General features: G+C 42.9%; 1 long non-coding RNA gene across 1 annotated transcript; it reads left to right on the top strand.

Moving 5' to 3' along the window:
- The first annotated feature begins 257 nt into the window (after positions 1 to 257).
- LOC137369278 (uncharacterized) lies at positions 258 to 19,208 on the top strand. Its single transcript, XR_010974911.1, has 3 exons — positions 258 to 347; positions 14,061 to 14,241; positions 18,375 to 19,208. It is a non-coding gene; the product is annotated as an uncharacterized lncRNA (long non-coding RNA).
- Positions 19,209 to 23,148: the final 3,940 nt, after the last annotated feature.

Raw genomic sequence — 23,148 nt, 5'->3', positions numbered from 1 at the left:
ACTGTCCTGCATATATTTTAGAAATTCATTCCCTTTAACACTAGAGCTGTTCTGCTTTTCTCAATCTCTGTGAAAATTTAAATTTCCATTAAAACCAAATTGTTTTCGCTAAATGTTTCCCTGATCTCCATATTTATACAACCCTCCACTACATTATTGTTATCTGGAGGTCTGTAGACAAATCCTACCAGAGGGCTGAATTTTAAGGGGCTGTTTGAGACGGGAATGGAAGTGGGGGAGCATAAATAGGGACGGAAGACATCGGACATGAAGTCCAAGGTCGGGTCATTTCTTCCGTATATTACTGTCAGCAGCCGACATGGAGGGCGGACTTCAAGCCAATTAAGGTATTTAACAACGCAATGCACAGCAATTTCATTCAAAGTTTTAAATTTTTCTGATGGCGCATGGGAACCATAGGGAGCTCAGTTTTGGCATTGCTGGGAAGCCATTAGGTGAGGTAGTGTTGCTTGGCAGTAAGGGTGGGGGTGGGGCATTGGGAAGCAATGTAAGGAGTGGGGGCTAATGTGCCAGTACTGTAGGGAAGCCATACCAGGATGGCATTGGGCACCTCATTGAAGGTTACAAGTAAGGCGGGAGAGGACAGTCTGTTTGACCTGAAGGCTTTGCGTTCAGGGTGAGGCAACCTCTCATGGGCATCCGTCACCCTGGCTTTGAGGTCTACCCCCAGAGGAGGAGGAGCAGCAGAGAGGAAGGTAGGTTCTGGCATGGGCAGGGGAATGCCACCAACTTGGGAGCCCACAGGAGGGCCATCCTTGGGAAGGGAGGCTGGAGAAGGATGCAGATGGGCATGCCCACAACCTTCAGCGGGTAGAAGAAACTACCTTTCCGAGAGGGTCTACTGGCTACAGCTAAACTACTTGCAGATGTCCAAGTGGCAGTGTCTTCAAAGACTCTGCCTCTCCAGGGAGCCCATCAATGATCTATGTACTGTGATGCAGGATGAGCTGAGGCCATGGGATTTGGTGGGCACCCAATGCCAGTGGTGCTGAAGGTCACTGTGGCACTAATCTCCTACACCACCGGATCATTCCAGGGACCAACTGGAGACATGTGGAATCTCCCAGTCTGCAGCGCATCGGTACATCAAGGGGGGCACCAATGCTCTGTTTCAGGACAGCCAATGATTACGTGCCCTGACCGATCCAAACAGTCAAGCTGAGACAGCTATAGGATTTGGGGCCATTTCTGGATTCCCCCAGGTGCAGGGGGTCATCAACTGTACACATGTGGCCATCAAGACTCCCACTGACCAGCTTTCTGCCTTCATTAACGATGATGGGGCGGCACAGTGGCGCAGTGGTTAGCACAGCAGCCTCACAGCTCCAGGGACCCGGGTTCGATTCTGGGTACTGCCTGTGTGGAGTTTGCAAGTTCTCCCTGTGTCTGCGTGGGTTTTCTTCGGGTGCTCCGGTTTCCTCCCACAAGCCAAAAGACTTGCAGGTTGATAGGTAAACTGGCCATTATAAATTGTCACTAGGATAGGTAGGTGATAGGAAATATAGGGACAGGTGGGGATGTTTGGTAGGAATATGGGATTAGTGTAGGATTAGTATAAATGGGTGGGTGATGTTCGGCACAGACTCGGTGGGCCGAAGTGCCTGTTTCAGTGCTGTATCTCTAATCTAATCTAATTAACCTGAAGGGCTTCCACTCCCTCAATGTACAACTGGTCGGCGACCACTGCAAATGGACCTTAAAGGTATGTGCACGATTCCTGGGAAGCAGTCATGATGTCGACATATTAAGGCAGTCCCAGATGCCAGACCTTTTCTGTGCACCCACGCGCCTTCAGGGATAGATCCTTGGAGACAAGGGCTACCGACTGAGGACATGGCTACTGACGCCTGTGAGGAACCCACGCACGGACGCAGAGGAGAGGTACTGCACTTGCCACAGATCAACCTGAGAAACCATCAAGCAGGCTAGTGGTCTCCTGAAGATGAGATTCAGGTGCCTAGATCGATCCCTTCAGTGTGCCCCAGTGAGGGTTTCATGTATTGGGATGGTTTGCTGTGCACTGCACAACCTGGCACTGCAGGGGGAGGAGGCATTGGCCAGTGAGGATATCATGGAGCGAGATGCCTCCTCCGATGATGAGGATGTGGAAGAGGATGCTGCCCAGGCAGTGCCAAATGAAGGGCCCCGGGCACAGCAGGAAATGCACCATGAGATACGTGCAAGGGAGGCGCGAGATGTCTTTATACATTCACGTTCCCTTTGAGTCTTACCACCTTGTGGAACAGCAACAATAAAGACTTACCTTTAAGTAGCCCTGTTGTCACCTCCTTCCTTCTGCACTGCAGCACCCAGGTACACCTCACACAGTGGCAAGACCGAAGCTTTGAGCATTTGGGGCTTGGTCTCTCACTTCCAGCCCCTTGGGAGGAATGGCTTAAATGAATTCCCAAAGGGCATCAGCAACAGCAAGGAGACGTGGTGAGTGATCGTCATAATTTTATTTCAAGTCACAACCAACACACGGCTACCCATTTCTACTACATCTTCACCCGTGATCCTCTAAGTGTATCTAGGTGCTCTTCTTAAATCTTTTCCAGGTGTTCCTACATGGTGCCCCTCCTGTGCTATCAGCTGAGATGGAGGCAGGCTGCTGACCTTGCTGCCCCCTGGCTTGGAATGACCTCGGCAGCTGTCCTCTGGCTGCCGGAGGCCTGGAGGGCCCCAGCACACCGAGGCCTCCTGCAAAGGTGCAGGTACCACCTCTGTTGGCGGGGATGATGGAGACACTGGCGTCATTGGCAGAGAGGCTTTGGAGCTACTCCAGCTTGGAAACTCCAGATGCAGAAGGCAGCCACTCTTCCCCTCTTATAAGGCACACTTGTACCTTCCTGCTGACCTGAGAGGGATGGGGACCTGGGGAAGACTCCAGGTGCCTCGTTGCATTCTCACCTTAACACCACTGAATGGAGCTCATGGACAAAGTGATGGAGTGCAGGTCTGTGCGCATCTCTGGCAGCCACTAATTGGTCTGCTGGATCTGACTCTCCATGAGATTCGCCAGTCTCTTGATGGAGGAAACCAGATGCACAACTGGTACAGACAGTGCAGCACCCAAGGCCTGGAAGGACTCCTCCATCGTCTGCGCTTGTGTACGCATAGCCTCTGGCATTTCTGCCAAGTGTTGCCTTGTGTCTCGCGGCAGCTGCAGCGTTTCCTGTGTTGCTGCCGACACCAGAGGCACATTTTCAGCCTGGGGCTCAGCGCGGTCCTGCCTCCCACAGTCCCCTGACTGCCAGTGGCCTCGGCTGTCACACCCTCTGTCAGCTGCCCTGGCGCGACTGTTGTGTGCTCACCAGGTTGTGTACCCAAACCTAACTGCGTGCGACTACCCACCAACGTGACCGTGTCTGCGCTGGTGGAGGGTGCAGGGGAATGAAGTGACACTGCACGCTTGGAGGCTGCCTCCTCCTCCTCAGAGGTGGCCAACTGTCCCCTAGCCTCTTAAGCTTTCTCTTGTCAATCATCTTGACCTGCATGAGAAAACACAGACATTGAAGGGTTACGGTCTGACGTCATCACATTCCTAACACCCTAAATATGCTTCTCCATTGATGCAGTGGTGAACACATAAGCAGCATGGCTCTTTGGTACCTGATACACCCTTATGCCCCAGGAGATGCTCACTCACTCTCTTGGGTAGATGCCCCTGCCTAGCCATCAGCTATGGAGCAGTCATCTTATTGCCCTGCCAGTTCCATGGCTTCTCCTCCATCCGGGTGAGATAAAGCATTCCACCACCAGTCTAGGTATGCTCCTTCCTCTTGTGGCCTGTTTTCTCCTGCAGCGTGTGTGTTACACCAGGCAGCGGTCTGGCCTGGGCCCTGGAACACCAGGCAGAAGTCAGGCAGGAGCTGTCAGCCCGGAGCTCCCATAGTGTCACCTGACGCCAGCTTTGCCACCTCCGCTGCCATCCCCATCTCCATCCTCTCACTGGATGGCCCCCCCACCCCCCCGACTCCTGAACCGTAATTGGTTGCTTAATCGCGTACTGCCAGCTGCTAATTGTCCCAGTGGATACCGCAACCGCTTCCGGTCCTGACGTAAGGACCTACGGCCTACAAATAAAATTCAGCCCAGAGTGATGCATCCATTGCTGTTCCTTATTTTTACCCATACAGTTTCCTCTGTCTGATTACCTTCACTTTATTAAAATATTATTCATTTATGATGTTGAAGGCTGAGAACTTCATACAGTTACCAATACCTTAACTGGAAATCATTTTTCACTTTCTAAAAAACAATTATTTATGTGTACTATAAAGTGGAATAGATTCATTTACAAATGGTTAACAATTTCTGGGATAAACAAACTAAAACATAAAAGAAAACAATAATGCGATGCTCATTTGAATAAAGTATGGGCATGTAAGAGGTCTTTCAATGGTTATATACAATATTCAGTATTATACATGATATAATGTATACATAATATGCCTTCATTAATGGCATTGTGAAACCATTGCTTACCCTTTTACTCTTAGATTGACTGTAATTACTGATTTGTGAAGTGGAGGGAAAAAATCAATACTCTAGATGTTTAGACAAATGTCTTTGTCAGATAGCGAGAATGAAATCTAATCTAACAGTCGGGTTAATATGTTTATTTATTAACGAGATCGTTTTGCTTTGTCATGCATTGCGTACTCATGATAATAAAGTACCCCTCACTGGTAATACTGCGTCGAAATTAGGGCAACAGGACTTAAGGTCGAGTCATTTTAAGAAGTCTTGATGTTAATTAAAGAGTTTATATTCATATCTATTATAATAGAGTCTTCAGAAAACTCTGTAGGCCCCCATTTAACATGGGTAAGGAAGGGGAAAATGCAACTGCCTCATAATAATAACAATGTACTGTGCAAGTTTTAGCTGTGACTCAGTTGCACTATTATAGACAATCAGATTTTTATTATACCAATTCTCCCTTTTGTCAATTATAGCAGCCCAACATGATTCTGAATCCCTATAGAAATGTAAGGAAGTTTGTCAATTATGTGAGTGATAAAGGGACAGATAAAATAAAAAGTTGTTCATATACTGAACCATATTACAATAGATTAACTGGATGGATACATATTGCATTTCAAATGGCCTAATAACAGGCAGCTAGGGGGGAAATATTTTCAATTATATAGAACTTTTCTTTTTTGGAGTTATTTGCAAATAATCAGCCATAATAGTGACAAACAAATCATTCAGGATAAACCAGTAAATGCTTCTTAATCCCTTAACTGCTGGTGTTAAGTATAACATTATGTTAAGATAATTACATTGTCACATATTTGTTTTTTTTTATTCATTTGCAGGATGTGGACATTGTTGGCAATGTCACCATTTATTGTCCATCGCCAATTGTCCTTGAGAAGGTGCTGGTGAGCCATCTTCTTGGACCACTGCAATCCATTTGGTGAAGGCACTCCCACAGTACTGTTAGATAGGGAGTGCAAAGATTTTGACACAGTGACAATGAAGGAACAGTGTTATATTTCCAAGTCAGAATGGTGTGTGATTTGGAGGGAAACTTGGAGTTGGTGGTATTCCAATGCGCCTGCTGCCTTCGTACTTCTAGCTGGCAGAGATCCCAGGTTTGGGAAGTGCTGAGAAGGCTTGGTGAGTTGCTCCAGTGTATCCTACTGCAGATGATACACACTGCAGCCATATTGCACCGATGGTAGTGGGAGTGAATGTTTAAGGTGGTTCGATGTGGTGTCAATCAAGAGGATTGCTTTGTTCCGGATGGTGTCAAGCTTCTTGAGTGATGTTGGAGCTGCACTCTTCAAGGCAAGTGGAGAGTATTCCATCACACTTCTGACTTGTGCCTTGTAAATAGTGCAAAGGCTTTGGGTAGTCAAGAGGTGAGCCACTTGCCACAGAATACCCAGCCTCTGACCTGCTCTTCACAGAATCACACAATTGTTACAGTGCAGAAGGAGGCCATTCAGCCCATCATGTTGACACCAGCCCTCCGAAACAGTGATTCACTCAGTTCCATTCCCAAGCCTTCTCCCCGTAACCCTACACATTCTTCATTTTCATATAACAGTCTAATTCCCTTTTGAATGCTTCAATTGAACCTGCCTCCAAAACACTCTTAGGCAGTGCATTCCAGACCTTAACCACTCACTGTGTGAAAAAGATTTTCCTCATGCCACTTTTGCTTCTCTTACCAAATGGTTTAAATCTGTACTCTCTCGTTCTTGATCCTTTCATGAGTGGGAACTGTTTCTCTCTATCTACTCTGTCCAGACCCCTCATGATTTTGAATACCTTTATCAAATCACCTCTCAGCCTTCTCTTCTCCAAGGAAAATAGTCCTAATTTCTCCAATCTATCTTCATAACTGAAGTTCCTCATCCCTGGAACCATTCTTGTGAATCTTTTCTGTACTCTCCCTAATGCCTTCATGTCTTTCATAAAGTGCAGCACCCAGAACTGGACGCAGTACTCCAGCTGAGGCTGAACTAGTCTCTCATACAAGTTCAGCATAACTTCCTTGCTCCTGTACTCTATGCCCCTAGAAATAAAGCCCAGGATACTGTATGCTTTATTAACCGCGCTCTCAAACTGTCCTGCAGCCTTCAATGACTTATGCAGATATACACCCAGGTCCGTCTGCTCCTGTATCCCCTTTAGAATTGTACCCTTTATTCGATATTGTCTCTCCATGTTCTTCCTACCAAAATGAATCATTTCACATTTCTCTGCATTGAACTTCATCTGTCACCTGTCTGCCCATTCCACCAACTTGTCTATGTCCTTTTGAAATTCTACACTATCCTCCTCACATTTCACAATGCTTCCAAGTTTCATATCATCTGCAAACTTTGAAATTGTGCCCTGTACACCAAGGTCTAGGTCATTAATATATGTCAGGAAAAGCAAGGGTCCCAACACTGACCCCTGGAGAACTCCACTACAAACCTTCCTCCAGCCCGAAAAACATCCATTAACCAGTACTCTTTATTTCCTGTCATTCAGCCAATTTTGTATCCATGTTGCTACTGTCCCTTTTATTCCATGAGCTATAACCATGCTCACAAGTCTGTTATGTGGCACTGTATCAAATGCCTTTTGACAGTCCATGTACACCACATCAACAGCATTGCCCTCATCAACCCTCTCTGTTACATCTTCAAAAATCTCCAAGTTAGTTAAACATGATTTTCCCTTAAGAAATCCATGCTGGCTTTCCTTAATTAACCCACATTTGTCCATGTGACTATTAATTTTGTCCCGAATTATTTTTTCCAGAAGTTTCACACCACCGAAGTTAAACTGACTGGGTTGTAAATGCTGGGCTTATCTTTATACCCTTTTTTGAACAAGGGTGTAACATTTGTAATTCTCCAGTCCTCTGGCACCACACTCGAGTTTAAGGAAGACTGAAAAATTATGGCCAGTGCCTCTGTGATTTCCACCCTCACTTCCCTCAGTATCGTTGGATGAATCTCATCCGGTCCTGGTGCTTTATCCACTTTAAGTACAGACAGCCTATCTAATATGTCCTCTTTATCAATTTTAAACCCTTCTAGCATCTGAATTACCTCCTCTTACACCATTGCCTGGGTTGCATCTTCTTCCTGGTAAAGACAGATACAAAATATTCATTTAATAGCTCAGCTATACCCTCTGCCTCCATGTTTAACTCCCCTTTCTGGTCCCTAATTAGCCCACTCCTCCTTTTACCACTGTCAAAAAAACTCTATATGCCAAATGAGAAATACCAATTTCATCGGTTGGAAACTTACCTTAGACATTTAATAGGAAAAATCCTACAAGTTAACTTTTTAAAAAACTAGCAGCACAATGGCCACTGCAATTACATCTGAAATACCAGGCGATTGAACTGGAAACAAAAAGTCTAACGAGAAGCCCAGGCAGGACAATGGTTTGCGCTAATTGATTGAATTACCTAAATAGCCTTCAGTAGCATGGCAGTCAAGGCCATCCTCACACATTGACTTTGAAAGAGCAATCCCCCTTTACTGTGAATGGGCATCCTGGGGCATGTAGAACTCTGAATTTCATTTAGAAAATTCCAGAAAACCTCTTTAGAAACAAAGGGGATTGAGAGAACCATGCGACCCTCTGTTCCTCTCCGAGGAAACTGGGAGTTGTTACACAGACCGAAGACAAGCTATAATAGAGCGGGCAGCAGCAGAAAGCTGCTTGCTTCCCTTTCTCTCTCTCTCTTTCTCTCCCCCCAGAAAACATCAAGTTTGAAAACAGTCTGTGACTGGGGGACCCTCCAAGCCGACAGACTGCTACAGTGAGCAACCAGGGGAAGAGAACCAACTGCATTTCTGCCTTCAGGAAAACCCTGAGCAAAGCAGGCCAGCCAAAGTGCAACTTGACCAGCGAGAACTTCAAGAATATAGCTTCAGCCGAGGACTACCGGATCATCCACTTCACCGATTGTATTTAAGTTTCATTTATTCTGGACTTTAATCCAACCACCAATTCTATCTTTCTCCTGTAATCTATTTGTGTGTGCGATTCTCGTGTGTACGTGTGCGTGAATATGTAGCGTATTTTCTTAGTATTTTTAAATCAGATTAGAGTGTTAAGTACAATAATCTGACCTCTTTCTTGTTTAAACTCAAAAAAACCTGCCCAATTGATTCTTTCACGATCACAGTAAAGGTAAAAGGTAAAACACTCATGGAAGTGGTAAACACAACCACTGTTTAAAAAGAATAAACCGTGTTGTGGTCAAATAAGAGGAAAGACAAGAGAGGCAACTGTGACCCCCTCCTCCCTTGGCCGTAACAGAAATTTGAGGAGCTATAGTCAGGGATCGTAACCAATGACAAACGAGAAATTGGAAGTGAGGAACCAAATTGATCTCTATCAAAATTTTAAAAAAAACTTCAGTACAGGCTTTCTTGTGGTTTTTACTGCTAGAGTACTAACATGTTCACATCTGAGGCCAGTACCTTCCCAAGCCGGGGTGAAGTAACATGAGACAGGTTAAAGGTCCTACCTGTTGAAGAGTTCAGGAGTGTATCTGGGTAGTTAGGGATTACTTTCCATGCAAAAGCTAAGAAATCTGAAATCCTAAGACTTGTGGCCAACCATTTTTCACTTGAACCTGAAGATTCAGAAACAGGGTTAGAGTCAGAAACAGATAGGGTAATGTTAGCAAAAATACAATTAGAACAGAGGAGACTGAAGTTGGAATTTCAGTGAGAGAAAGAGCAGAGAAAGTACCAAGAAAGGGAAAAAGAGAGAACTTTCCAGAAGGAGAAGGAGGAAAGAGTGCTAAGGTGGCTTTAGTTAACGAGGGGGCAACATAATACCCCCCAGTGAAAGCATAGCTAGTGAGGAAGTTACCCCTAGCACAGGAGCATGTGCTGAGCCCTTAAAGTTCTCCCAGTTGATTCCAAAGTTCAATGAGGGAGATGTGGAAGCATTTTTTGTCACTTTTGAAAAGCTTGTAAGACAGCTGAAATGGCTGTCCAAAAACTAGACTCTGTTGTTATAAAGCAAGCTAATGGGAAAAGCCCATGAGGTTTACTCACTATTGCCAGTTGAAAGTTCATCAGGTTATGAGATGACTAAAAATGCTATCCTTGGGCTATATGAGCAGGTACCGGAAGCATACTGCCAGAAATTCTGAACCCTTCGGAAGCAGACTGACCAAACTTGCCTTCAGTTTGAAAGAATTAAGCAGCTGGCCTTTGACCAGTGGATAAGGGCACTTAAGGTACAACCCACATATGAAAACCTCAGAGAGGTGATTCTTCTCGAGGAATTTAAAAACACATTTCCCCTTTCCCTTGTAGAGGAACAAAGGTTCAAAGGACCAGGCAGGCTGCAGTTCTGACTGATGAATTTACTCTTGTACACAAGTCCTTACCCCAAGGAAAACCCTTCTCCAGTCACACTCACAACCCTGAAAAGGATAAAAGGTGGGAGGGTGATAGGAGCCCGAGCAGCCCTGGGCAAGAACGGAAGGCAGGACACACCAGGGGCCCTTTCAATCCAGAAAAGACAGTGCTGGGAGCAGGAGTGAGACCCGAAGACCTGTGTGTTTCCATTGTAACAAGGCTGGTTACGTTCGAGCGAACTGCTGGAAATTACCGGGGAAAACCTATGTTTTCTACCTGGCATCTATCATAAGCACACTTTTTTTTAAATCTTAATCTCTATCTCATTTGTCATCCAGGGAGCTCTGGATTTGTTTGCCCTACCTTTCCCCTTCGAGAGAACATACCTTCACTGTGCCTGAACTATCTCTTCTTTGAAGGTAGCCCATTGTTCAGCTACTGTTTTTTCTGCCAACCTTTGACTCCAACTTATTCACCCCAGCTCCATTCTTACCCCATTGAAGTTGACTTTCTTCCAGTTAATTATTCGTACTCTGGATTGTTCTTTGTCCTTTTCCATAGTCAGCCTAAACCTTATGATACAATGATCACTGTCCCCTAAATGCTCTTCTACTAATACTTGATCCACTTGGCCCACCTCATTCCCAACTTACTTTACTTTCTTAACTTACTTTCCTTTATTTAGAGGGTAAATCACAGTTAAATGCTAACTGCAGACCAAATTTTTAGAAAGATATTGACACTTAAAAATCCTCACTCACCAAACTTGTATCTCCACACTCTGCTTGCAATCTGCAAGCCATTTTTCAAGCCACAGTATTTAAAAGTTACAGTATTTATGTGGCTGGATCAGTTATGTTTCTGGTCAATGGTGACCCCCAGGACGTTGTTAGTCAAGAATTTGATGAAAATAATAGCATTGAAAGTCAAAAGGAGATGGTTAGACTCGCTCTTGTTGAAGATAGTCATTGCCTGACACTTGTGTGGCACAAATGTTACTTGCCACTTATCAGTCCAAGCCTGGAAGTTGTCCTGGTATTGCTGAATACAACCATGGACTGCTTGATTATTGGCGGAATTATAAATGAAATGGAACACTGCAATCATCAGTGAACATCCTGACTTCAGACCTTAGAATGGAGGGAAGTTCATTGATGAAGCAGCTGAAAATGACTGGGCCTAGAACACTGCCCTGAGGAACTCCTGCAATGATGTCCTGGGGCTACGATGATTGGCCTCCAACAACCACACCCGTCTTACTTTCTGCTAGGTATGACTCCAGACAGTGGAGAGTTTTTTCTCCAATTCCCCTTGACTTCAATTTTACTAGGGCTCCTTGATGTCAGTCACTCTCACCTCATCTCTGGAATTCAGCTCTTTTGTCTAAGGTATAATTGCTTCAGCAAATAATGAAATCTGCAGGAACAATATTAAACAGAAACTAGATTATGCCTCTGCACTCCCCACCCTCCAGCCCCGACAACTCATTTTATACAGAATTCAGTGTAGGATGACCTAGGTGGGTCTCATATCTCAGAACTTTGCTGTGCTCATTACCTCTGCAGTTATCATCACTCTTACGTTAATGCTCCCTCAAAACCAATTTCATGGAATTGAAAGTGGCAGTAGGGCTGTGCCTTCAAAGCCAACAATGATGCAGTTAAATTCAGAGCTGTCTTTGCCTTCAATGTGTCCACTCCAAGCTATCTGAAAGAATCATTTTTTGTCAATTTGAAACATCACTATTACAAGTCAGAAGAAACAAAGAAATAAAATTGTGCTAATAGCATTTATTAATAGCATGCTGTCCATATTATTAGCTATTCAACCACGCACTCCCCCATGCATCATCAAACAGTCCCAAAATAAAAATATGCTCTATTTATTAAAAGTGTAACAGATTTAAGCAAAAGCATTTGCAAGTTTTCTATTTAATCCATGATATAGGAGAATTAACCAAAGCATATGTTCCAGTTGGTCATAGTTGCTATTGTTGCTATGAAAACCATTGTGTACTTGATAAACATTCAGTACAACAATGGGCCTAATTTGCCAGAAAAATAACAATGCATTTAACATGCACACAGTTATTAGTGTGGAAATTGTCCAGCAACCTTTGGCAAGGGAGAAATACCCCATGAATTGTGAATTGCCACAATTTGCTAACTGATTTGTGCCACTCCATGGTTAGCTTTGTGGAAATTGCAGTTCTCCCTTAACCTCCAAGTGAGATTCAAGAAATTGCTGCATTTGCAACTTAATTGCCAACTAAATTGCTGTAGAAAGTTAGGGCTGGACCTTAACAGTGTAAGTACCTTTTTCATGATGAGATCTATGTTCCTGCAATGCCACCCAATATTCTCTGGCCCGAAATGAAACAATTGAAACTGTGAAGTCTTATTCCTTCAGGTAGTAAATTCTTCCTAGAGATTTACAAAAATAAATTAAAATAATTTTTACTTCTCCTTCCAATCTCTTTTTTCTTTTAATCCAATCTTACTTTCTCTCTTTATTTCTCTTTCCGTTCCTGATTTGAATCTACTTCACCCTACCTCCTTCTGCATTGTTCTGTTTCTTTCTCAACCCTTAAATCTCCTTGGTTTAGGAGCTAAACTGTTGACCCAGTCATTCACCAAGGTCCCAGATGCCCTGTTGCCCTCACCGCACTGTTATCAACTCACATTTGCAGTGAAAAACATGTTCAAGCTGAAAGACGAGGGAAACAGTCTAACTTACAGGGCAAGCTCCGGAAAATTCTGGGCCCATGTAATGTGCCTTTCTAATTGTGAAGCCAGTGTTGTACCAGAATTGATTGCGGTGTGGTATAAATAGGAAATGTAGAGTTGTACCATTTACTTTCACTGCAGTGGATGGAGGTGAAAGAACTCTCACGGGTAGAGTACAATTGATCAGCATCATGTACTACAGTTTATTGATCACTGACTGAGAAAAGGTGATTGTGTAGCCAGCTCTCTTTGAACAGTAGGAAATAGAATGAAGACATAATTGGCTTCTATGTTTTAAAGAAATCTTTGAAATAAAGAAAGAGTGGTTTGCATCAGTTATGAAGATAAAACACCTTGAAGATCTGACCACGTTGAGGTAATCTTGTTCACACTGATACTTTAGGAGTCAAGCCAGCAGCATTTTGCTGAACTTTTAACACCGGCACAACATATATATCAACATAGCACCAGTGCCCAAAGTGCAGTATAATGACAGCATAAATAGTACTTCTAATCAATGCAGATAATGGGTTTGTGCTTACAATCTCAACACTTAGCTTGCTGTCAATCTGTGTTTGAGCATATGGTAGAAATCGTTGATTAGTAGATGACAGGCTAATGAAACAATGCTGATGGCTATAGTTGCATTGCTTAGTATAATTTCAGAGATGCTTCAAAAAGGCAGAAATTAGTGCAGAAAGATAGTAACAAACTACATCGGCTACTGTGCACCCTCAGTCATTTTACTGATTTAAAAAAAATTGTTTACTGTTTTTAAAAGAGTGAACTCTTACTTACTGTAACATGAAACATTTGGTGCCTGCATTTTAGCTATGCACATGTCTGATTTTAGCAATGCACATATCTGATATACAATTTAATTATATATTTAAAATTAGCCAGCAAGTTCTGACACTCATTTAAAAGCACAACCCTCAGTTAATAGAAGCCAGAACTGAGAAATAAAGGTTTCCATTCCATGACATGCTGAAATGAATTCTCATAGTTAGGATCTGAAGTTTAATAGCTCTTAACAGAAAACTATTCAAGAATAAACTGTTAGAGAAATTAACACACGAGACTACATGGGCATAGTTGTAGCAAGGGCACAAAGATTGCAGGAGTATTCAGTTTTATATGTTTCTATTTCACCTCCCACCCAAGTCTCCAGAGAAAAATCTGGAAAATAGATGAAGTTACACCAATGACGATGAAGTTCTTGTACAGTGACGATTGCATGTCTTGGTTGCAGATAGACAGGAAAGATGGCAGTACGTAGGCATAGCAGGTTACAAACAAAACTGCTATGCCAACATCTTGCCTTCCCTCCAGCTCTTACCAAAAAGTAAAGAACTGTGGTGTAACTCTGAAATCTGTTCAAAATGTATGATACCTCCAATGGAATAAGTTCTAATTTGATATGATGTTAATTTGGATTTTTTTCAATTCATCATTATATAAGTTACCACGAAGAAGAACAATGAATTAACGGATTTAAAGGCTAAGGATCATGAGGATCCGGCTGAAGGAAAAGACTCAAATACTTTGGACTACATAGCTAGAAGACAGGAACACCTCTCGGGTGAAATATCATGCAGAAAAAAACTAGAAGACCAAAGCCCAAGAGGAAAGCCAAGGAAAAAGTGAGTGAACATTGACCAATCAGACTGGCAGTAGTGATATGACAGGGAACACTCATGCAGGAATGTGCACATAGCCATCTAACCTCAGTCATATGATTAATACTTGAAGAAAAAATCTTTACAAAAGGCTATTATTCTATACTATTATTCCATTTTTATGAAGTTTTTATGAGCTGCCACATAATTCACAAATTAGAAAATGATATACAATTTTGTTTTATCCATTTAAGGGATATGGGCATCACTGGCAAGGCCAGCATTCCCTAACTGCCCTTGAGAGGTTGGTGGTGAGCCATGTACTTGAACCACTGCAGTCCAGGTAGTGAAGGTAATCCCACAGTGCTGTTAGGGAGGGAGTTGCAGGATTTTGACCTAGCAGTGATGAAGGAAAGGTGATATATTTCCAAGCCAGGGTGGTGTGTGGCTTGGAGGGCTACTTGCAGGTGTTCTTGTCTCCATAGTATTTATGTGGCTAGTTCAGTTATGTTATTGATGGTGGGGGTTTCATTGATGGTAATTACATTGAATAGCAAGGGGAAGTGCTTAGACTCTCTCTTGTTTCAAATGGTCATTAGCTGGCACTTTTGTGGTGTGAACATTACATGTGACATCAGCCCAAGACTGAATGTTGTCCAGGTGTTGCTGCATGCAGGTCAGGACTGCTTCGTTATCTGAGGAGTGCTAAATAGAACTGAACACTGTGCAATCCTCAGAAAGGATCCCCACTTCTGGCCTTATGATGGAGGGATGATCTTTGATGAATTAGCTGCTGAAGTTATCTGGGCCGAAGACATTGCCCTGAGAAAATCCTGCAGTGATGTCCTGGGGCTGAGATGATTGGTCTCCAACAACCACAAACATTTTTCTTTGAGCTAGTAATGACTCCAGCCAGTGGAGAGTTTTCCCCATCATTCCCATTGACTTCAATTTTATTAGAGCTCCTTGATGCCACATTCAGTCAAATGCTGACTTGATGTCAGGGGTCACTGTTACCTCCCCTCTGGAATTCAGATCAGGAGGAGGTCCCCACCAGGACATTGCTGCAGAAGTTCCTCAGGATAGTATCCTAGGCCCAACAATCTTTAGCTTCTTCATCAATGATCTTCCCACCACCATAAGGTCAGAAGTGGGGATGTTTGTTGATGATTGCAATGTGTTCATTACTATTCCTCCTCATGTACTGAAGCAGTCCGTGCCTGCATGCAGCAAGACCTGGGCAACATTCAGTCTTGGGCTGATAAGCAGCAAGTAACATTCATGCCACACAAGTGCCAGGCAATGAACATCTTCAACAAGAGAGAATCTAACCATCTCTCCTTGACATTCAATGGCATTACCATTGCTGAATCTCCCACTATCAACATCCTGGAGGTTATCATCGACCAGAAACTGAACTGGACCATGCCAAAGACTTGCAGGTTGATAGGTAAATTGGCCATTATAAATTGCCCCTAGTATAGGTAGATGGTACGGAAATATAGGGATAGGTGGGGATGTGGGAGGAATATGGAATTAGTGTAGGATTAGTATAAATGGGTGGTTGATGGTCGGCACAGACTCAGTGGGCTGAAGGGCCTGTTTCAGTGCTGTATCTCTAAACTAAACATATAAATACTGTGACTACAAGAGCAGGTGAGAGGCTGGGTATTCTGTGGCGAGTAACTCACCTTCTGACTCCCCAAAGCCTGTCCACCATCTACAAGGCACAAGTCAGGAGTGTGATGGAATACTGCCCACTTGCCTGGATAAGTGCAGCTCCAACAACACTCAAGAAGCTCGACACCATCCAGGACAAAGCAGCCCATTTGATCGGCATCTCATCCAACCCTTTAAACATTTACTCCCTTCGCCACTGGTGCACAGTGGCAGCAGTGTGTTCCATCCACAAAATGCACTGCAGCAACTTACCAAGCCTCATTTGACACCACCTTCCAATACCACAACCTCTAACGCCTAGAAAGACAAGGGCAGCAGATGCATGGGAACACCACCCCCTACAAGTTCCGCTTCAAGCCACACACCATCCTGACTTGGAACTATATTGCCATTCCTTCACTATCGCTGGATCTAAATCTTCAAACTCCCTTCCCAACAGCTCTGTGGGTGTCCCTACGCCATATAAAATGCAGCAGTTCAAGAAGTCGGCTCACTCCCACTTTATCAAGGGCAATTAGGGATGGGCAACAAATGCTGGCCTAGCCAGCGACACTCTCATCCCATCAAAGAAAAAAAGGAGGCAGAAAAGGATCATCCACTTGGTACTTCTAGCTGAATATGGTTGCAAACGATTCAGCCTTGTCTTTTGCACTGATGCGCTAGCCTCTGCTATCACTGAGGATGGGGATGTTCATGGAACTTTCCTCCTCCCTTTGCCACATTTCTTGCCTAAAGGTGACAGAACTGCTGAACCTTGATCTGATCAACTGGTTGTGGGATGCTTAGCTCTGACAATACATGCTGGTTCCACTTTGCAGATTAAAGGGCATTATTAGGCATTTTGTCTTTATTATCTCAAATTAAGAATGTTAATAATTATGACCAAAGTTAAAATGAATTAGATGTCTGTTAGTTCCCATATTCTCTATTGCTGCTTAGCCTACAGAGGTCTGAATAAATAAAACATCATGTTGGAACCACTTGTAACATAGAAATCTGTTCAAACTTCCACGACACACTGGAAAATTAACTGAAAGAAAATTATACTTTAATCGGGTAGCTCTGATTTTGTCGTCAACTGAAAGAGGGAGGCAGTGCTGGATACCAAGAAATGCTTTGTAGGTTCAACAATAGCTTCCCGTCAGGAAATCGTGTTGGGGCAGGTATACATAGGTGTAGTCGATTTTCTGTTCTGAAAGACCTGCTTAGTGTACAATTTTGGGTATATAATTGCATTTCATTTACAACTGATTGACATGCCCCGTAAAATGTGTTTTTTTTATTCTTAAGGCAATAGTTGACCTATTCGATAAAATTCAGCGTATGTTTAACTTCAGTTAAGTGAATATGTGAAATTGAAAGCCCCAAACCTTTTCTTATTTGCAGTTATTTTGCTAACTCCTACTAAAACGGGGTAATTTCAGTCATAGGCAGACACGTTGCCCAAATCACACACACGATCATATTGCACATAGCAGCCACCTTGTGCATAGAGGTACAGGAGTCATTCCTTCAACAAGCCGCCGAATAGAGCATTATCGGAGTAAAACCAATGTGAAACAACGACAGTGAAACACGTCAGAAAGTCTTCCTCTGTAATACAGTTATTGCAAAAATATTGTAACAGAAATCATTTTTAATATTCTAATGGTTCTCAATAAGCGATTGATTCTGATCAGCAAAGTGACCGCTCATCTGATACAGGATGACTAACTGGGGCAAATCAGCAGCTAATCCGCAAGACATAACCTCGGTTAATTCAGTATATTTACTGCCTTTACAAGATGCTTTTTAATGTATGTATATAGGGGCCGTACAGAATTCAAATTGTGGAAGCTGTTCTTGACTGCCAGCTTAAATGTATACTGTAACCTATAACCAGATCGTAGTAACGCAGACAGTAAGCAATCACTGACACGGGTAGCTTTTTACATAGCTTATATTTCCCGGACGGAACTTTTCTTTTCATATGGAGATAGTCTGGATTGCAGGTTTATAGATTTATTCCGGGGAACTGCATTCGCTTGTTCCAAGAGGTTGCAAATCAATTTCACTGCCGTGCTATTTTCTCAAAATAAAACCTGGACCGACAGCCTGTACTCACTGGGACTGAATAAAGCCAGGGCTGTCAGTAAATAGTGAGGAACGTGTCTTTTCAGACAGAAAAAAAATAACACACAACTTGTTCGAACGGTGGGTGTGTAAAGAGTGCGCTATCAGACCAGCAGGAAGGGTCAGTAACTTTGATTTCGCGTTACTGCTTCATTGGGAAATTGGTACAAGCAAGGGAATGTGCAAATTTGCACATTCTTTAAACAAGTCACCCGTTATGCCTCCACTCTGCAGCTTGTTGGGTTTGTGCTTAAGCCGTGTTTAATGTCTTGCTGTCATTTTTAAAACGTGCTTAATGTTGCGTTGCATTTTAATTATCTCTAATATCTCTCCCATTTGTTGAATTGCGGACGTCGCCAATACAGAAAATGCTCAAGATAGCGAGAATGAAATGTTTCTGTGCAAAAGGCAATACGGAGCGAATATCGCTGTGCACAAATTGGCTGCCGCGTTTCCTACAGTTACTACACCTCAAAATGTACTTCATTTGCTGTGAAGTGCCCTTCAGAATGTCATGGGGTCATGGAAGGCGCCACAAAAATGCAAGTTATTCTTCGAAATATCATTCAGAAAGCCATGATTGAGCAATCTGCGATAAAATGCAACAATTTCTCACTGTGAGCATCTGCCATCCACTCCTTAGTTGAATATGAAATATTACGAGGACTGTATGCTGGGCAGGAAAAGTAATTCTTATACTCAAGTACTGTACAGGAGCGATATCTGACCACCAAAAGAACAGCTGACACTAGCTTTCTTTCTGTCAGTCGGGATCAATCTATTGCAATAACTGTCCATGTGTGTATCATGCTAAAATAAGCAGTAAGGAACTAATCAAGCACGGTGACTATCCCAACAAACTTGCTGGAACATTTATTCGAACCTGATTTGTATATACATGCACTTGGCAACAAATTAGAAGGGGCCAAATACTGGAAATGTAACCGTGGGGCTGGCAACTGACTGGAGTCGCTCACTAATTCTATTTAAAAGGTGCCGCTTGTCTGACAGCCCAGAGCAAAATAAAGTAGCAACTAGTTTCATCTAGTCTAATTTAGAAGACCACATAAATTACAGTCAAAACCTCTCATTTAAACCCCAGCCACATTGTCCGGTCTCCATGGTAACCAGGTAAAGAGCAACTCAATTTGCCATTGAAGCAGCCTTTTAAAAAACGGTTCTTGATGATTTCATGACCACACGAGCAAATTAAAATGTTCCTCTGAAATACTGTGTTGGTGTTAAGTTAATTTTATACTGGTGTGCTCTTTTTTTTAGCTTAATTCTGAGCACTGATATCGCGGAAGTGCTTCCTAAGGTTTACATTACTAAATCTGTCTCTGAAAAGCGAGATGTGGAGACAGAATAGGACAGCCAGGTTTCAGAGAATCATTGCTGGGAGTGAGTTTGTAGCCACCTGGTCGTCAGCAATCTGATCTACAGTTGTAATATGTAAGCAGCTATAGTCCATCTGGGCTTGTAGCACTGTATTTCCCTTTCTGGGTTAAGTTTCGTGGAGAGGTAGACACGAGTAAACTGATAACGCAAACTATTGAGAAAGAGTAACGGATTTTTGTTCTATTTCCGTCCCACTCCAGGGATTTGAGCAAATCTCTAGACTGAGACTCCAGTATAGTACTGAGATGTCCTGCACTGTGCCATCTTTTGGATGAGGCATTAAACCGAGGCCCTGTCTGCCCTCTCACTGGACATAAGTTATCCTATGGCGCTAGTTCTAACAAAAGGAGGCGTTCTCACCCGTGTCCTGGCCAAAATTTATGGCCACCCAACATCACTAAAATCCCATTATCGGGTCATTTATCTCATTGCTGTTTGTGGGACCTTGCCGGGTACAAATTGGCTTCTGCATTTCGGAGGACAGTGACTACACTTCAAAGAATGGATTCAATTGGTTGTAAATTGCTTTGAAACACACAGAGTTGTGAAACGCACAATATAAATGCAAGTTGTTATTTTTATTTCTGTTTAGTTCTCAGGCTGAAATATGCTAACTGAAACTAGCTCAAGAATGTTACCTTACCTAGTTAAAGGCCATTTGGCATAGAATCAGCTTCAATTAAAGCTGTAGGTTGGTAATGTGAAGGATCTCCAGGAGGTCAAAGTCGCTCCAGAGCGCTGGTAGGAGAAAGTATCTTGCAGTTTTCCCCATCATCACATAAATTCATTAGTACCACATGGCATACTGCAGGCAGGGAAACTATGAGGGGAGGAGCATGGAATTGTAGTGCAATCCTGAATCGGGTACCATCTATTGCACATACTTACAATATGGGCTGGCAGTTTCTTTATTTCTTTAGTTGTGCCTAATAACTGAATAGGGTCTATTTGATGCACTTTGGAACAAAATAAGCTTCTAGTTCAGCAAACTGGAAGAATGAGAAACTACAACGCGTATTTTGAGGAAAAAAATGAATGAGTGGATTTTATGCTTGAATGCATATTGTATTTGAATTCATGAGGGCTTAGTCTACAAATGTTATAGTGCATGTGCTACATGTTCTCCTACAATGCTTTAAATTGCCACGTACAATTAATAAACTTCTCTGTCTTGCTTCCCTTGTGTTTCCTATGGTGGTTAAACTAACTAGAGAGTGTCCTGACATTCAGATAGCCCTGGATATGTGGCCAATTTAGAATTATTTGCCCACAGTATTTGGAATACTCTGGTGTAATTGATGGAATGCTCAGTGGTCTCTGAGACATGCTTCTTTTTACTCATTCATGGGATGTGGGTATCGCTGGCCAGGTCAGCATTTATTGCCCATCCCTAATTGCCCTTGAGAAGGTGGTGGTGAGCTGCCTTCTTGAACCGCTGCAGTCCATGTGGGGTAGGTACACCTACAGTGCTAGCGGTTAGATACAACTGAGTGGCTTGCTAGGCCATTTCAGAGGGCATGTAAGAGTTAACCACATTGCTGTGGGTCTGGAGTCACATATAGGCCAGACCAGGTAAGGACAGCAGATTTCCTTCCCTAAAGGACATTAGTGAATCAGATGGGTTTTTACAACAATCGACAATGGTTTCATGGCCATCATTATATCAGCTTTATAATTTCAGATTTATTAATTGAATTCAAATTCCACCTTCTGCTGTGGTGGGATTTGAACCCATGTCCCCAAAGCAATAGCCTGGGTCTCTGGGTTACTAGTCCAGTGACAATACCACTACACCACCGCCTCCCCTAAACTACAAGCTTGTAGTTACTTGGGCAAGGCATGTGGTAGCACAGGGCTTCTGCTGACAGAACTATTTCAGTTTTGATCAACCAATAGAAGCTGGCCTTGAATTCTTGGGATCTTAGGCCCCAAAGCATTCACAGCAATAGTGTGAGCACTTATGAGAAATGGTCATTTTGTGGCTGTCACCTGCAATAATGATTTGAGTTCTACCTCTTTTACATTAACTGGATTTTTTAAAACTTATATTTCAATGCTGTTAAATTCAACATTTTGACTTGCTGTTAAGCCAGCAAGACTGAATCCAAGCTGTTCGCCATAGTAATTTGGGATTCTAATCATTAAACAAATAGGGATTGTTAAGTACAGTTTCAAGTATTTCATGTCATTGTGATGATATGGTTAGGTGATGCCTTGCTTCATACATAACAGTATGGGCTTAGCTAAGACTGATATTTGCCTTCTTACATTCAAGTGGAGGCATTTCAATCAAAGCGGTGATTTTCATTGATGTGGGCCAAATCCCTAACCTCAAATAATTGAGAGTGTCTTTTTCTTCCTCTTTCTGTCAAAGACAGAATGGGTGAGAGTACCTTATCAGGCAGTAGCAGCTAGCTTTGGAGTGTAGCAAAAGGGCTGTTCGCACAATGAAAACTGTGTACTGCTAATTCATCTATTTTATGTAAAATAAACCAATTTATTGTATTGAAACTTAGCTCATCTTGATAGAGCGCTTTTCAACATTTCTTATGTAAAGAGAGGGGAATGCATGATATTTCAGTATCTTGTGAATGCATTGTAAATTCTCTGCTATGATCACTGAGTTATACTATCAATATGGTACAATGCAAACAGTTAAAGTTCCTCTGCAGATCGCAAGAAATACAATGAGACTACCAGTAACATTGAATCCATGTGAATAATTGGTGCAAAATCCTGAAAGCTATTGTAGACTGGATTAGTGAGGTTATCACAAAATGTAACACTGATTTTTCTTCCTGCTATATTGTAGTTTATAGTGTAGATCACCATACCTCCATTCCCTGCAATTCTGTGGTTATGGAAAGAAATGCCTACTCAACATGTTTTATATATTGTAAACCCTCTGTTAGAAAAAAAACCTAGTTTTTTTTTATTCATTCATGGGTTTTGACCATCAGTGGCAAGAACAGCAATTATTACCCATCCCTAATTGCCTTTAGAAGGTTGTGGTGAATCTCCTTCTTGAACCTCTGCTATTCAGAGTGCTGTTAGGAAGGGAATTCCAGGATTTGGATTCCAGTGACAGTGAAGGAACGACAATATAGTTCCAAGTCAGGATGGTGAGGGACTTGGAGTGGAGTTGCAGTGCTAGTGTTCCCATGTACCTGCTGCCCTTGTCCTTCAAGGTGGTAATGGTCACAGGTTTGGAAGGTGCTGTCAAAGGAGCCTTAGTGAGTTGCTGCAGTGCATCTTGTAGATGGTGCACATTGCAGCCATGGTGCGCCTATGATGGAGGGAGTGGATGTTAAAGGTGGTGGAGCAAGTACCAATCAAATGGGCTGATTTGTCCTTGATGGTGTTGAGCTTGTTGAGTGTTGTTGGAGCTGCACTCATCCAGGCAAGTGGGCAGTATTCCATTACACTCCTGACTTGTGACTTGGAGATGGTGGACAGGCAGTGGGGAGTCAGGAGGTGAGATAGTGACCACAGAATTCCCAGCCTCTGATCTGCTCTTGTAGTCACAGTATTTATATGGCTGGTCCAGTTAAGTTTCTGGTCAATGGTGATCCCCAAGATATTGTTGGTAGTGGGGGATTCAGCGAGGGTAATGCCATTGAATGTCAAGGGAAGATGGTTAGATTCTCTTTTGTTGGCTATGGTCATTGCCTGGCACTTGTGTGGTGCAAATGTTACTTGCCACAAATCAGCCCAAGCCTGGAAGTTGCCCAGGTCTTTTTG

This window comes from Heterodontus francisci, chromosome 4, assembly GCF_036365525.1.
Source record: "Heterodontus francisci isolate sHetFra1 chromosome 4, sHetFra1.hap1, whole genome shotgun sequence".
Lineage (NCBI taxonomy): Eukaryota > Metazoa > Chordata > Chondrichthyes > Heterodontiformes > Heterodontidae > Heterodontus > Heterodontus francisci.
Note: the sequence above shows the minus strand (reverse complement) of the source record. Positions and strands in the feature narration are given on the sequence as shown.